Below are 16,189 nucleotides of genomic sequence, written 5' to 3'. Positions count from 1 at the left end.
AGAATTTTACAAAATGTGTTTATACATACGCAAAATTTATTAAACTTTACAACTCTTTATGCCTTTGTTTTAATGTTGGCCTTGTTTCATCTGTAATCTACAAGTTATGCACCATCTGGCTAACGTGTTGCCCATTAAAACTCCCTGAACTATCCTATCCAATGCCTTTTTGGCCTTCCCTTATGTGGTGTTGAAAATGTAGAGCATTCATCTCTGTGCACTGTTTCCAGTTCTCTCTTGATTCGCCGAATGTAAGTAAACGATGCACTAACTGCTTCGGTCACTCGTTTCAATGTGGTTCAAAAATGGCTCTGAGCACTATGGGACATAACTCCCGAGGTCATCAGTCCCGTAGAACTTAGAACTACTTAAACCTAACTAACCTAAAGACATCACACATGTCCATGCCCGAAGCAGGATTCGAACCTGCGACCGTAGCTGTCTCACGGTTCCAGACTGTAGCGCCTAGAACCGCTCGGTCACTTCGGCCGGCGTTTCAATGTGAATTTTAGTCTCTATGGAGCACGTAGCATGGCTTCGTTGTTCATAAGCTGCTACTGTAGACATCTGCAAACACTTCGCATGTATGGCTGTGAAAAACTTTGTCCTTCGACTTGCTTTGTACTGGTGGCACCTTCAAGTTCGAATGTATTCTCAAGAAATACGAGGGTTGAAAATTAAACTGTGGGAACTATTTATTTAGAGCTCGTACAAAATAGATAAGTGTTTCAAAGTTTTACTGATCTCCAGAGTAGTCACCCGCATTGTGTGTAGCCCATTGCCAGCGATGTGGAAGTAACACTTGCACTGTACGTGCTTGAGCATTATCCTGCAAAATGATGGTCCCGTCCTGCAGAAAGTCATCGATTCTATCTCTATGCTGTTCATTTTTGGAACACAACCTACGATCAGCTTAGAGACAGAAATGATGACACTTTTTGCAAGACCTGACCATCATTTTTCAGCACATACAGTGCAAGCTGTTACTGATTTGCTTGACTGATGGGGCTGATAAGTGCTGTACCACCTACTGCACTCCCCTGACTTAAGCCCTTGAAAGTTCAAGTCGATTTCTAAACTGAAGTAAACACTTCACGGAATTCGCCTCAGAACTAGAAAATAGACCGCGCCGCTCGGACTGTCAACACAACTGTCACTGCTAAGAGTATCCTACGACCTCCACATATCTGACAACGGGTTATACACAATGCTGGTGATTACTTTGACGGTCAGTAAAACTTTGAAACACGTATCTATTTTGTACGAGTTGTAAAGAAATAGTCGCCACTATTAAAGTTCCAATCCTCGTATTTACTAATAGAGGGCTCCGAATTGCTCGATGCTAACACGTCAGATGTTGGCTATCGACAGATTGGAGTCAGCAGTTCATCTTGTTTACTGCTTCACGTCTGCTTGCATCGCCCGTATAAGAAAGTTAGAGCGTAAAAGGTTCGGTTAAAGCTATTTTCCTCTCGATCCAATATTAAGATTTTCAATCTTGGGGGTAAATGGAAGACCCTTTGGGTCTGCGAACATTGATTGTGGACCAGCCAGGTGTAGAAAAGCGTTCCGATAGAAGTTGGAAACCAGTTTCGTAGTACGCTGGCTTACAACTCTCAATCAAAACGCCTCAGCGCTGAATACTTTCGTGATTTGGGTTGTGTTTATTTAGGCACACTACAACTTTTAAAATAAGACCAAGTGAACTGTGGAATTGAAAAGGCAGTAGATTATTTCCTTTAAATGTGTGAAAGTGCTGGTGCTATGTGTCAGTCACTCTTGCACATACCTCGTTTTGGCAGGAGATAATAACAGGCTGTAGAGCTGCCTACTCAAGATTATATTTGTCATTTGGCCTCAGTGAACCGCTGTTGATCGCCATTCTGGAGAGCATTATGATAAGGAGTATACGCTTTTGCAGACCATCCGCTGTATAGTTTTTCCCCTGTTCCTCTTAAACTTATGTCAACGATCGGTTTATAACCTTCCTAAGGAACAGCACAGACTGAGCGGCGCGGTGGTTCAGGAACGTACCTCAGAATCGGAGCTACGGAGCTCAAACAGCGTCGGCCTATTCAGATTGTATGTGCCCTGTCAGGCATTACCTACAATGTGCAGCCACGGCCTTATTTGAGATATTTTAGCTAAAGCTACTCAATCAACTGAAGATTTGTCAACCATGCAGAACTGTTCGTTGAGTATTTTGTTCCTTGCACTTTAACGAGGAGTAATTAAAATATTGTCTTGAAGCAAGGTACTTAAAATTAAAATTCTGTTTCCAACCTTTCTTGAGTTTACTTATGTAGTACAGCAAGTTGTATTTTACTTTACACTTGAAATTCTGAACTTTCGCAAGTAGCTCGATTGTGAATGCCGTCCGGCTCCCACTTCATGAATAACAGAGGGCAAGGAAAATGTATGTACATCTCATGGGAAATGAAGGTGTATACAAGTGACAGTACTAAATCCATTTAAGAAATGAAATACCTCTCATCTTTAATTCAAAAGGTAGAAGAGTTACACATAACGTTCTTCTCCAGCTCACACTATTTTCCCATTAAAGTTAATTCCAGCTTGAACAACGTTGCAGAGATTTACGCTCACTGCCACACATTCTGTTTCTCCACATTTGTCACAAAGAAATTGTCTTTTTATGTTACATTTCATCGTGGATAGCCATGTGCAGAAGACCAGTGTTTTATGTTTCAGAATATATTTAGAAAATTCATAAAAGCTTCATCTTATCCATTGTCCACGCACGTAGCAATCAGTGGTAATTTAAGCATCAAGATATACATGTGCAGAATACCACTAACGTGGAAATTAAATGTGCATAAAATTATCACGTTCATTTGCAAATTTAATGTTTATGTAATAACAACAGTAACATAACAATGCAGTTGCATCCCTGATAATATTACTTCACTTTCCACAAAAAAAAAATGAGCTTAGGTTACAACAGGGAGGCTGATATCTATGAAAAATCATCAACCCTTTCGGAGGAAACTATATCTCGTTGAAACGAACTCTCACCGTTATAAATAATCACACGTTTCTCTATTTTATTTATTTTTATTATTTTTATTCTGCACATCTAGCTCCGTAGGACCAAACTGAGGATCAAATCTCCAATGTCATGGAACGTGTCAGTACATGAAATTACAACACAAAAGTAATAACAAAAAAAGTAAAATGTTTATGAACCCAAAAGAAGACAAGCCATAAGTTGTGTAAAAGCGGTAACAATGTAACGTAGGAATGAGCTTACATTTTCTGGAAAATCCTCGACAGAATTTGAAGAGTGACCAATGAGAAAACTCTTCACTTTCGATCTGAAAGCGCGTAAATTACTGCTAAGATTTTCAAATTTTTGTGGTAGCTTACTGAAAATTGATGCAGCGGTATACTGCACACCTTTATGCACAAGAGCCAAGGAAGCGTGATTCAGATGCAGATTGGATTTCTGCCCAGCATTTACTGAGTGAAACCCGCTAATTCTTAGAAATAGGCTGACGTGGTCAACAGGAAACGACAGAAGATGATATATATATTGAGAAGCCAATGTCAGAATAGCCAGACTAACGAACAGGGGTCAACAAGAAGTGCGCGAACTTACACCGGACGGCCCGTTTCTCAGCCAAAAATATACTTTGAGAATAGGAAGAGTTACCCCAAAATATAATACCATACGACATAAGCGAATTAAAATAAGCGAGGTAGACTATTTTCCAAATCGAACCAACACTTACTCTAGAGACCGTTCGAACACTAAAAGTGGCAGCATTAAGTTTTTAAACAAGATCCTGAATATGGGCTTTCCACGAAAGTTTACCATCTATCTGAACACCTAGAGATATGAACTGTTTCGTTTCACTAATCATGTGCCCATTCTGCGAAATTAAGAAGTCGAGTTTTGTTGAATTGTGTGTTATAAACTGTAAAAACTGAGCCTTTCTGTGATTTAGCGTTCTGAAACGGCACTCTGTGGTCCCTTTTTTATATGTAAGTTAAAAGTATTCGTACTCCCCATAGCAATGCGGAATTGACCACTGGATGTCAAGAGAGGCAGATTTGCCAGTATAAAAGGCGGGTGGGGGGGAGGGGGGGTTGGGAAGTTCTGTGTTGTCAGTAGAAATGAAGTAACAGCGCAAAGAAGCGATCAGGAGTGCTGCGTCATTTGGAACGAAGACTAGTCATTTGATGTCACCAGCGTATTAGATCCATCAGGGATATTTTACCGCTTCTATAGATGCCCAAGTCAACAGTTTAACAATGCATTTGTCAAGTGGAAACGCGAAGTAACAACTACAGATATATCAAACCAGACAGACCCCACGTACTGACGGACAGGTTCCATCGAACATTCTTCATTTACTTCTACATGTACATACACTACAAACCACTGTGAAGTGCGTGGCACTTGGTACTACCCCACTGTGCCAGTTATTAGGTCTTTTTCTTGTTCTATTCACGTAAATAGCGCGGGACGAATGACAGTTCTAATTCTTTAGTGCGTATTGTATTTAATCTAATACTGTCCCCAATATCCGAATGGGAGCGGTATTTAGAGTGTTATTGTATATTCCTTGTCATTGCTTAAAGCAGGATCTTGAAACCTTGTGAGAACATAATCGGGATAGTCAACTGTTATCTCCAAGATTCTGCCAGTTCAGCTCTTTCAACATCTCTATGACGTTCTCCCGTTGGTCAAATACAGCTGTTACCATTCGAGATGCCGTTCACTGTATACGTTCAATATCCCATGTTGACCCTTTTTGGTACTGGCTCCACGCACTTGAGCAATATTATAGGATGTGTCACTAGTTTGATTTGTAATCAAATTCCGTTATACACTGATTGCATTTCCATATATCCTACCAATAAACCGAAATATTCTACCTACTTTACCCATGACTGAGGTTATGTGATGGTTCCATTTCATAAGCCCAAAAAATGGTAAAAACTCAGGTGCCTGTATGAGATGACCGACCCCTACAGTGACTCACTGATTTACAGTCATAGGATACTTCGTGTTTTCATTTTGTGGAGTCTCAGTTTTACATTTATGAACATTTAAAGCGAATTACCAAACTGTGTACCACAAGGAAATCTTATCAAAATCATACTATGTGTTTGTGCAGCTTCTTTCGGACTGTACTGTCCTGTATTTAAGAGAAATATATAATGTGCAACATGACTGAATCCACTATTACTAATGCAAGGTTATTAATATGCAACATGAACAGCAAGAGATCACACTTCCCTTGGGCACAGCTGAAGTTCCTCCGCATCTGTCGATGACTCTCCGTCCAAGATAACTTTCTACGTCCTCCCTACCCAATTATGCTCAATCTAGTCACAAATTTTGTTTGATAGCCCATACTATCGTACTTCTCATAATAAGAGTGAGTATGCCACTGAGTCAAATATGCCACTCAGAAATATGCCACTGAGAAATATTGAACCTACCTGACTGTCTTGATGCATGGCTTTCCGTATACCATGTGAGAAGCATGCGAGTTGGGTTTCATATGATCTGTGTTACCAAAATCCATGCTGATTAGTAAGGAGGAGGTCACTCTGTGAGAAATACCTCACTATATACATTATTACATCGAATTTGTTCTAGATTCTACAACAAGTTGATGTCAAGGATACTGGACGGTAGATTGTGAATCACTTCTGGCACCTTTTCAGCAGTTTCGCGCCTCTGACACTAATGTAGACTTACCTTTTCGGCGGTACAAGAATTAAAGTTGAAGAATAATGCTGTGTTTTCTTTTGTAAAACGGCACTTGAAAAGAGAGTTAAGCATTTCAGCTTTTGCTTTGCTGCTTACACTTTAGGTTACTGTCGCGTCCGGTTGTGGTTGGACACTAACGTTGGTGCCACTAGCAGCCTTTACATACTAACAGAAGTTCATTGGCTATTGTGAAATATCCTTCGGGAATATTCCGCTAGGCTGCACAATGAAAGATTGACGCATTGCTCTCTTGTCATCCATTCACGTTTCATTCAGCATCACTTCATCTATAGCCTATGCTTTGTTTTATTCCTAGTATGTAGCAATCACAGTTTCTTTACAAGCTTATTTGCAGTGGCTATATACCATGAAGGGTCCCTCCTATCATGAACTTTTCTATTGGGTACATACCTATCCAGGGCAGGATTAACTACTCCTTTAAACTTGAGTCGTCGTTCCTCTTCATACTACTGTCTCGTGTTACAAGTTTCAAGCTCCTTGTTGAGATGAGAGACTGTTGCTTCTTTGTTTAGTCTGATGACCATATAAATCATCCTACAGGTTTTATTTTCCCTTTTTAGTTTGGTATGCATTGATGCTACGACTACCTATTGGCCACTGATACCACTTGTGATATGAAAATCCTCATAGAGGTGAGGTCTGTTGCAATTACATCTAATATATTTCTACCATGAATGGGGTTCACAGAAGGTTTCAGAAAAGGCACTCTGTAATGTTTCATCAGATGTCTGGTCACTCGCAACACTAACAAAATTGTAATTATTCTGACAAATCATAATTATTGCAGTTGATTCTTCTATAAACGAATTCCACTCCAATTATTACAATATGGTTAAGGAACTTACATGTGAGCTGACGTTTCGTCTACAGTTTTCAGTTACATCTGGAGGTGATTCTGAATATTGACGTTCTATCCTAATCTGCCTAGGTAGAAAGCAGTTTATGATAACTCGCACTGATGGTAGAGACCAGGTGAACGAAATAGATGTGTGCTCTGGGAGGCTAGAGCGAGGTCGTCAGGTTCGTGTGTATATTAAACAGAACTGGAGCCAAAACACTTCATCGCAGGAGGACATTCTTCGTCTTCAGCGACTACGCTGCCCGTGAAAGTCGACGAAGAAACTGCGATTCTGCAGAAGGGAGGCGATGAGTCTGGTTAGACCTAAATCTTTGGTCAGATTGTAGACCTTGACTAGTGGTAGCTGGTGATTGACCGTATCATAAGCCGCTAATAAGTCGACAAATGCCAATCCTGGCACCTTCCGAGCTTGCAAGCCATCTTCTATAAACTGTGTGAGACTTATAAATTGTCCAGTACAGCTTTTACCTGGACAAAATCCAGATTACTCAGCTATAAGTGAGGTGTCAATCTAGGCGACTTAAAATCAATCTTCCCAGCAATTTTTAGAGGTGATAAAGTAGTGCAACTGGTATAAAATTCATTGGAACCTTTCCTTCTTTGCCAGATTTCAGCAAAAGAATCACTCTACTCTTCCGCCACATCTTTGGACTTTGGTTTCTGCTTACACCGTTATTAAAAAGTTGGAGAATCGATTTCTTTGAATATATGCAGAAGTCTTTGATTTGCTCGGTTCTTATATCATCCAAGCCAGCTGATTTGCCATTTTCACTTTGTTTGATAGCCTTCTGTAGTTCTTCCGTGCTGAATGATGATGTAAGGTGATTACTCTCCTCTTTCTCTTCTCTTTGCAATTTCGGTTTTCGTGATTTGTGTGTTGGCTTCCCGTTCATCAGGACCTGATGTGCTAATTGATTGGGAGTGGTATTATTGTGTGCAATGGTTTTAGTCGGATCATTGCTTAGGCGTTTAAAAAGGCTCCAAGTTTTTGTGCTGTCTCATTTCAGATCCAAGATTTGTATAGTTTTTATCCGCTTATCCCTTTTTGTCTCCCTTATGGTGTAAATAAGCTTGTTCTCAGCTTCCACAGTTGTTTCAATGAAAGGGTTTTCTTCAAATAAGTAGCTGTACCCCGCTAACTTGGCCTGAAATAAACCCGGGGGTATAAGATGTTCGACAGCCGCGAGGGATAGACATTCACGAACATCTCTTCACAGAAGCCGTGAATGTGTCATAGCATTCGATTATTGGTTCCATATAAGACACTTCGATGACCAGCAATCCCGCAAATCTTGACCAATCAGCCTTCTTAAAATTAAACCTTCTCCGAAAAGATATCTTCTGTGCTCTTGTAGCAGCAAATAATTGACTCATTATTGGTCTATGCTGTGAGCTAGGTATTGGAGAGCAGATACTCTTGAAATATTTTTAGCTGATAGTGCTGCTACCAAAAATAATGTTAGGATTGTAAGCTCGCTTCCACCTTAAAAGATCCAGGCAGTTCCGTATCATGGATTAAAGTCAGGTGACTTGCTTCTGCCCATACTTGTACTGCTGTCCCATTCTCATCTTCATGATGATAGCCCCAAACGGTACTATGACTGTTGAAGTCACCGATAACAATCTGCAAATGTTTATTTAGAAAATGGGGTGGTTTTTTAACAATGAATTCAGCACCAGAATGTTTATAAAGTGAAGTAATGGTGCAATTAACTGTTTCTAGAGTAAGAATATCGATGTTATTTTCCTCCGTGAATGCTGTGTATAAGATCTGGATATCTGGATGAGCAAAAATAGCACTCACGTATTTATAACGTGGTCTTTCGATGGCGAGACGCTTTCCGTCTATTTTTGGCCTGCTCATGTCACAACTTCTACGTGTCTCCTATATGAACAGCATATGGCACTACCGCTGACTGCGTAGTTCTCGTAGCAGTTCTTCTTTGGCTGGTGATATGCTTATTATGTTGCTACACACATCAAAAATGTTTTGCATCACCCCGGTTCCCAGAACTCCTGAAGATAGACGTTGACTGCGTATATTGCATCACAGACACAGTCTCTTTGTTCAGAGATGTCACTAAACCGACCGAAAGATGAGCAGCACCTATTAGACGGAGGGGGTCCGGCAGCCGATCAGTTCCAGTTATTCCACCAGGAAGGAGGTATACGGCTCGTGTTTTCTGTAGTTCAGCCATGCCTAGGCGGTCAGTACCGTGGTTCGATCGTGTCCGCATTGTTATTTTGTGCCAGGAATGGCTCTCAACAAGTATCCAGGCGTCTCGGACTGAACTAAAGCGATGTTGCTCGGACATGGAGGATACACAGACAGACAGGAACTGTCGATGATATGCCTCCATCAGGCCACTCTAGGCCTACTACTGCAGTGGATGACCGCTACCTACGGATTATAGCTCGGAGGAACCCGGACAGCAACGCCACCAAGTCGAATAATGCTTTTCGTGCAGCTAGAGGACTTCGTGTTACTACTCAAACTGCGCAATAGGCTGCATGATGTCCAACTTCACTCACGACATTTATGGTGAGGTCCATTTTGCAACCACGACACCATGCAGCGCGGTACAGATGGGCCCAACAACATGCCGGGATGGACTGCTCAGGATAGGCATCACGTTCTCTTCACCGATGCGTGATGCATGTGATTTCAACCAGCCAATCGTCGGAGACGTGTTTGGAGGCAACCTAGTCAGGCTGAACGTCTTAGACACACTGTCCATCGAGTGCCACAAGGTGGAGGTTCCGTTTTTTTTTTTTTTTTTTTTTTTGTGGCATTGACCGCCGCTGGTGATCATGGAAGGCGCAATAACGGCTCTACGATATATAAATGCCATTCTCTGACCGATAGGGCTACCATATCGGCAGCGTATTGGCGCGGCATTCGTTTTCATGGACGACAATTCGCGCCTCCATCGTGCGCATCTTGTAAATGACTTCGTTCACGAAACGACATCGTTCAACTAGAGTGGCCAGCATGCTTTCCATACATGAAACTCTATGGCACATGCCTGGGATAGATTGAAAAGAGCTGTTTATAGACGACGTGACCCACTAACCTCTCTAAGGGATCTGCGCCGAATCGCCGTTGAGTTGTGGGCAATCTGGACCAACAGTGCTTTGATGAACTTGTGGGTAGTATTCCACGACGAATACAGGCATGCATCAACGCAAGAGGATGTGCTACTGGGTATTACAGGTTCCGGTGTGTACGGCAACCTGGACCACCACCTCTGAAAGTCTCGCTGTATGGTGGTACAAATTGGAATGTGTGGTTTTCATGAGCAATAAAAAGGGTGGAAATAATGTGTATATTTATCTCTACTCTAATTTTCAGAACAGGTTTGGAACTCTCGGAACTGAGGTGATGCGAAACATTGTTTGATGTGTGTAGATATAATAGTTAACTGTGGCCCTAAAAAGGGTTCAGATTTTTTGTTTCTGCTGTGAACGAATCAGCCTTCACATTATTTTGCATCATATACCGACGTTGCCCAGGGTACACCAGACAGCTTTTGAAATGTGTAATGGTAGTGACACTCCAACATCACAATTGTAATCCGTTGTAGTTGCCACATATTTTATTACAATCAAAAGCATTATAAAATCAGAGTCACAATAATACAGGAGACTGCCTCACAAGCCAGATCACATGGACAAATAACAAATAAATTTCTTTAACCGGAACAAGACCCATAAAACTTGAAATTTGAATATGACTGGGTAAATATACTCAGGTAAAGCTTTACTTAAATAGCACAAATGTCCATAGAATTCCCATCAGAACTCTCACTACTTCCAATCAGCTGAGGAACAGTTTAGGGGCAAGAATACAGATCTTTTAAGGTTTGGCTAGCCAACTTTCCAAAACAAAACTATATACAAATGACTAAAACAATTTAGGCGGTGCTTTAATTTTAACCAAAACAATCTTCAAATTTACTGACTGGGTTGATTAATCAACAGTATTCTTAGAATGATTACAACTAGAACATTACCATATGACAATACCCCTAAAATTACATTGCTTCAATATTGCACGTAAATTAGCGATATACGCGAGCAGACCAAGGATTCAAATCAATACGAGAGATCCACGAGACGGGAAATGACATAGAAATGTACTCAACTTTGCACTGCAATTGAACTTCGGATGCTATATTGTCCACCGCAAAGGTGGAAGCACGCCACAGTGACAACATAAACCAAAATGTAAATATCTCTCTGCCCCCGTGGTGCTCTGCTCCCAGTATGCTCGCGACGACCACTGCCAGTTATCTGTAACACAACACACATCAACGGCAGACAATATTCTGAGACATAAACTACACAATCTTGTCTAGAGAACAGGTGATTAATACAACTGAATAGAAACAAATTAGCTCTGTGAGTTACTTGGCCAGTACCAGCCCTTAAACTTTGATTAATAAGTTCGCTAAAGTTCATGCCCTAATGTTAAGATGATAAGAATTATCTCGGCGCGCACTTACACGCCAAACTAGCAAAGGAACTACAAGGTATAATAGAGGACATATCTATTGAAACGCCAGAGCCGGACTTGATCACTACTCGTTGCACTTCTAGCTACGTCTTTAACCACGCTTCATGTCAGTTGGCTGAGCGTAGCCACACTTCCTCAACGGCCGTCAAGATAGTTAGTCACGACACCGAGGTAAGTGATAAACAACTAAAATAATTACAAAGGATTTATAGTACACTGGCATATTCAATTAAGCCGCAAGCAACCCACCGAAGCAACTCGGCGACTCCAATTCACTCCTTCCGATCTCTAGGAAAACCAAATCACCATGGGCGGGGGATCTGCACTGACTACTTAACACGCAGTAGCCGCTGGCTCCGCTCCTTCGTTGTCCGTCTCGTCCTCTTGACGTCCTGCCTACGTACACAGTCCCACGTGACTCTCACTCACCGCCGATCCCGACACACCTCTCCAGCAGAGCGGATGCGCTGCCATTAAATCCGCGCCGCCAAAGATGAGCAGAAGGCAAATAAGCATCGAAGTCGACTGAAAGATCAAAATGACGATCGATGGAAACTGGCGCCAGAAACGCACCAGCTCAGCTTCTAACATCCTGATCGCAGATCATCGTAATCTTCTCGGAGTCTCCTTTCGTGCACCCCTTTGTTTGTCCAATATGGTACAATTATTACCAGTACCCTACTGGTAGTAAAGCGATTAACAGCCAAAACGAGATATCTGTAGCAACAGAAAAGTAGATAGTAGTTTTACTGTTTCTCTGAAACGTATTTGAGATTATAGTCACTAACTAGTTCAATATAGGTGTTAAAGTAGGATAAACGCGGCAGTATATACTCGTGCTAAAAGATAAACTATTGTACACAATATGTCACTTACCTGTAGTAACTGTAAATCACAGACGCCGACTTACTGCGAAATAGATTATGAAAACGCACTTAATTTTTGGAAAATTCTGGAAAACGTACGTCTGCAAGAGTCGAAAATTCTCAAATGTGTAGTTTTTCAGGTATATATATATACGCAAAACACGATGAAATTTTACGTAAAGTTTTAGGTCCTAAGTTTTCGAAACGACATTATCTAACACACGTGATTTTACTCAGAGACAACATAAACACAGAAAGTCCGCTTATATACGTAAATACGAATATAAAGAAACAAACGGGTGAACATAAATTTTGCATTTTGTTGACCGTGTGCCCCTTTTACACTAGCGTGCCAAAGAGGAACAATGTAGCAGTTGCATTGGGGAGAACAGTTGTAAAACATCGCATAAAATCAGCGGAATATCTCGTGAGTTCCAAACAGCCAGCAGCACTCCAGTTTCCATAAAGAGTGTGCAATGGTCGAGCAGCTCCTCATAACGCACACACATCTGTAGTCAATGCCAAGCGAGTCTTGAGGTGGAGCAAAGGGTGACTCCACTGGATAGTGGACGACTGGGAATGAGTGATGTGAAGTGATTAATCATGGTACACACTGTGGCATTCCGATCAAAGTGTTTGGGTTTGGCGAATGCCTAGAGAACGTTACTTGACATGATGGGTACTGCCAACATAGACTTACGGGGTAGCTCTTGTTACCATATGGGTGCGTTTTTCGTGATTAGGGTGTGGTCCCCTTATTTCGGTGAATAAATACCTGAAATGGAAAAACATATGAACAAATTTTACAGAATTGTATAATGCGAACAGGGGAGGAATACGGTGGACCCTGTCACTGAAATGGACTGGCTTGACCGGTTTTAAACTGCCAGGATGTTTCAAGAAACTATCTCTCTCACACTGGCTGGGCGGCATCTCAGCGTATCGAACTTTGGTGTTTGTGCAGAAAATGCAAAACGTCTTACTCAGTTATTCTCTGGGGACGTCAGTGGCAGCACATCATCCCCTGACCTCAATATTTCTAGGAAACGGCTCTGTCCATAAGGGCGCGAAGCAGGCTGCAGCCTCATTTCTGCCGAAACTTTCTACTTCACTGGGGTGATTCGTCTGCCCTAATAAGATTATCGACAGCCTTCTTCCAGCAACAGGATAATGAGACGACTCAGGGAGTGCACCTACCAGCACGAAAAATGCTCAAACTTTCTCCCAAGCCAACATGCTCAGTTCTGTCAGTACCGTAACAACAAACTAACGGCAGGAAATAAAGCAATATTGTTTACAGACATGGGACAGTACTGTCAAATACCTATTCATCCAGGAGTACTAGGCCCACATGAAATGCACGAAAATTTCTGTGAAATTTTAAAAGTAGGCCAGAGGCACTGGCGGAAGGAAAGCTGCGAGAGAACGTTGCTATTCCTACCTAGGTAACTTGGTAGAAAATTTGCTTCTGGAACGTCAATGTGCAAACTCAATTCCCGGTCCGGCATAGAGTTGTGATATGCCATGAAGTTGAGTTGAATATATTCCTCATGTTTCTGATGGTGCTGGACTTCCACGTCTCTGTGGGCATATAACTTTGATACCGTTGTCCGGGTTTCCTTTCAGTTTTGCCTCTCACTATTCTAACGATATATGGAGCTTGGTTTTCTTTACTGATATGAGTCAAACTGACTTACTCAAGTTATATCAGTTAAGTGAATATTTTCGTAAAACTTACAACAGAGATACTACATTACATTATGATATTAAATTGTGCACAAACAGTTTTGGTTAGTCCCAACCGTTCATCCACAGGAGGACTGAACGAAGCTAATGATATCCTGGTTAGCCTCAGAAACAGAATTCATTCGGCTTCTTTGCAGCATTATATTAAAATTTCGGTAGGTGACTACAGTCTCTTCGGAACGGAAGCGTACGCATCACTGATACATAAACGCGCAACGCACTGCATTTCTTTATCTTTCAGTCATTCTCACAATCAAAGCAGACAGTGTTTCAGTCCCTAGACTGTACCTATTTACAGGTAGGTGTGGTCATTCACAACGATTCTTCTCGTTTTCTCTCACCATATTACTCTTTTCCAGAGTACTGCTAAATAAATTGTGGGTGCTACAGCAGTCATACTTTTATCATTAGAATTTAACACAAAATAGTAAAGTCTTCAGCAGATGATGACTTACATTTTAGCAAACCTAAAGCATAATAGATTCACTATTACGGCAGGAATTTCATGGGTTAAGTCACTGTCCCTCTACGTTTATCTTCCTCAGCCAGCAGACTAGTACGCTCACAGTAGCTATTTATTATCGAGAAGGAAATGCGCCATTTGATTATATGTACTATTTGAATTTGTTGTACAATTTTCTGTATGTGCTGCATATATAGGTTATGGGAAATACTCGTTAATGTACAATGATCTTTGGGTCGATTTATCTTGGAGCGATACGCGAGACAGGCACGCTAATCGGTAATCAACTAGTATTTTTCAGCTCCAATAATTCGTCACTAATCATTAGGTTAAAATCACATAGTGTCGTTCGCGAAAAGTAAGTCGTCACAAATCATTTCATAGTAACATATTACGTTTGTATTGGCTACATAGAGGTTATACCATGTGGTTTTTCTAGGCAAATTCTTACTGGATTTTCAATACAACCAAGTTCTTTTATTGCTAAAATCACTTTTGTAGTTACAGTTCTTTCATTTGTTTCTTTGCCTGTCGTATACAGTATTATCATTTTACCATTGTAAGACCCAAATAAATTTTCCCATCAACACAAAATATCATATTCTGAGTGAAGCACCATTCCGACTTTCGAGGAATTAGCCACTGACTGTATACAGGTGAGGATGTCCTTTCCCTTACTAATTGTTTTACCGGTGTTTCTATTATTTATGGACACTGAGTTGTGTGAGGAGCCATACTAACATATTATTCTTTTTCTTAAAGGTTCGCTGTTCTGAGGAAGGTCAGTATATTCCTTCAGAGCTACTTGTATTCTATATCGTATTTTCAAGCTAATGTAAAACAGATATCCTAATAATAAGTCTAGGATTAATGACCGTCTTTTACTTAAGTACATAATGCTAACTGCTTTTTCTAATGAAATATGAGTTTTTGTGTTCTTGGCAGATGCACTGGATAATGTCATCACACGCTTATTTGAATCACATTGAGTGCCGAAGCATCGCGTAACTGCACAGTCCATCACTGTATTTATCATTCATGTTTCAAAGACCTTTAAACTTAACATACAATGACTACTGATAATTATATTCGCAATATGGAGCCTAAATCATGTGGTTTAAGTCAGTCTGTAAGTTATGAAGTAACGAATATACGTTTGTTTTGTGGTAACACCCGACACTTTTTTACTTATTAACCCACAGGAAATTTTATTAGTTCGCGCATTTTATAATCTATACAAAGTTTGCTAGTAGCTAATATTTTGTGTTACTGCTTAGTTTTTCTTCAGTTTTTCAAACAATTCCTATTAAACGTTATGCACTTCTCTGCCTTCCAAAACATTATCCGCTAATTGTTATGTTAATCATTTACCACTCACTTATGGAAGCCAGTATACAAGTACGTGGCATGATTTTAGAGTCATCATAATAGTGCTAAAACCTTTGATACATTGTCCAACCAAGTTGAAGGAACAATGTGCCACAGCGTTGTCCTAATGAGAACACCGGCAGTCTGCTATGATTTGTAGCTGGATGACTGAAAAGGTTTCTCTATTTCTGGGAACCATTATTCCCCGAACCAATTCTAGGATATCGGCTTTTGGGCCTTCTGAATATTTGGATGGACCTAACGTATCATAATACCAGAGGTATACTGTAACATAACGTATAAGAATACAAGAGATATATTTTAACGCGAGTCTGGACTATTGGAACTTCCGTGATACCCAATCCACTTGATAAATAATGTAGACAAGATATTACTACATATAGAAAATGACAGCATCTGCCGATTACTTCATGTAAATCTACATTGCGCTCATAGTTTCTGAGTCAAATTTGCTGTAACTTACATTCATCATAATGATGAAATGAAACAAAAAAGTGGGTTCTGTTAAAAATTAAAAGTAAATGAGACACACAGCATATAAGAAGATGCACTGAAACTACCGCCACATTTTTAACTTACAGCGTCC

Source organism: Schistocerca serialis, chromosome 4 (genome assembly GCF_023864345.2).
Source record: "Schistocerca serialis cubense isolate TAMUIC-IGC-003099 chromosome 4, iqSchSeri2.2, whole genome shotgun sequence".
Taxonomy (NCBI): Eukaryota; Metazoa; Arthropoda; class Insecta; order Orthoptera; family Acrididae; genus Schistocerca; species Schistocerca serialis.
Note: the sequence above shows the minus strand (reverse complement) of the source record.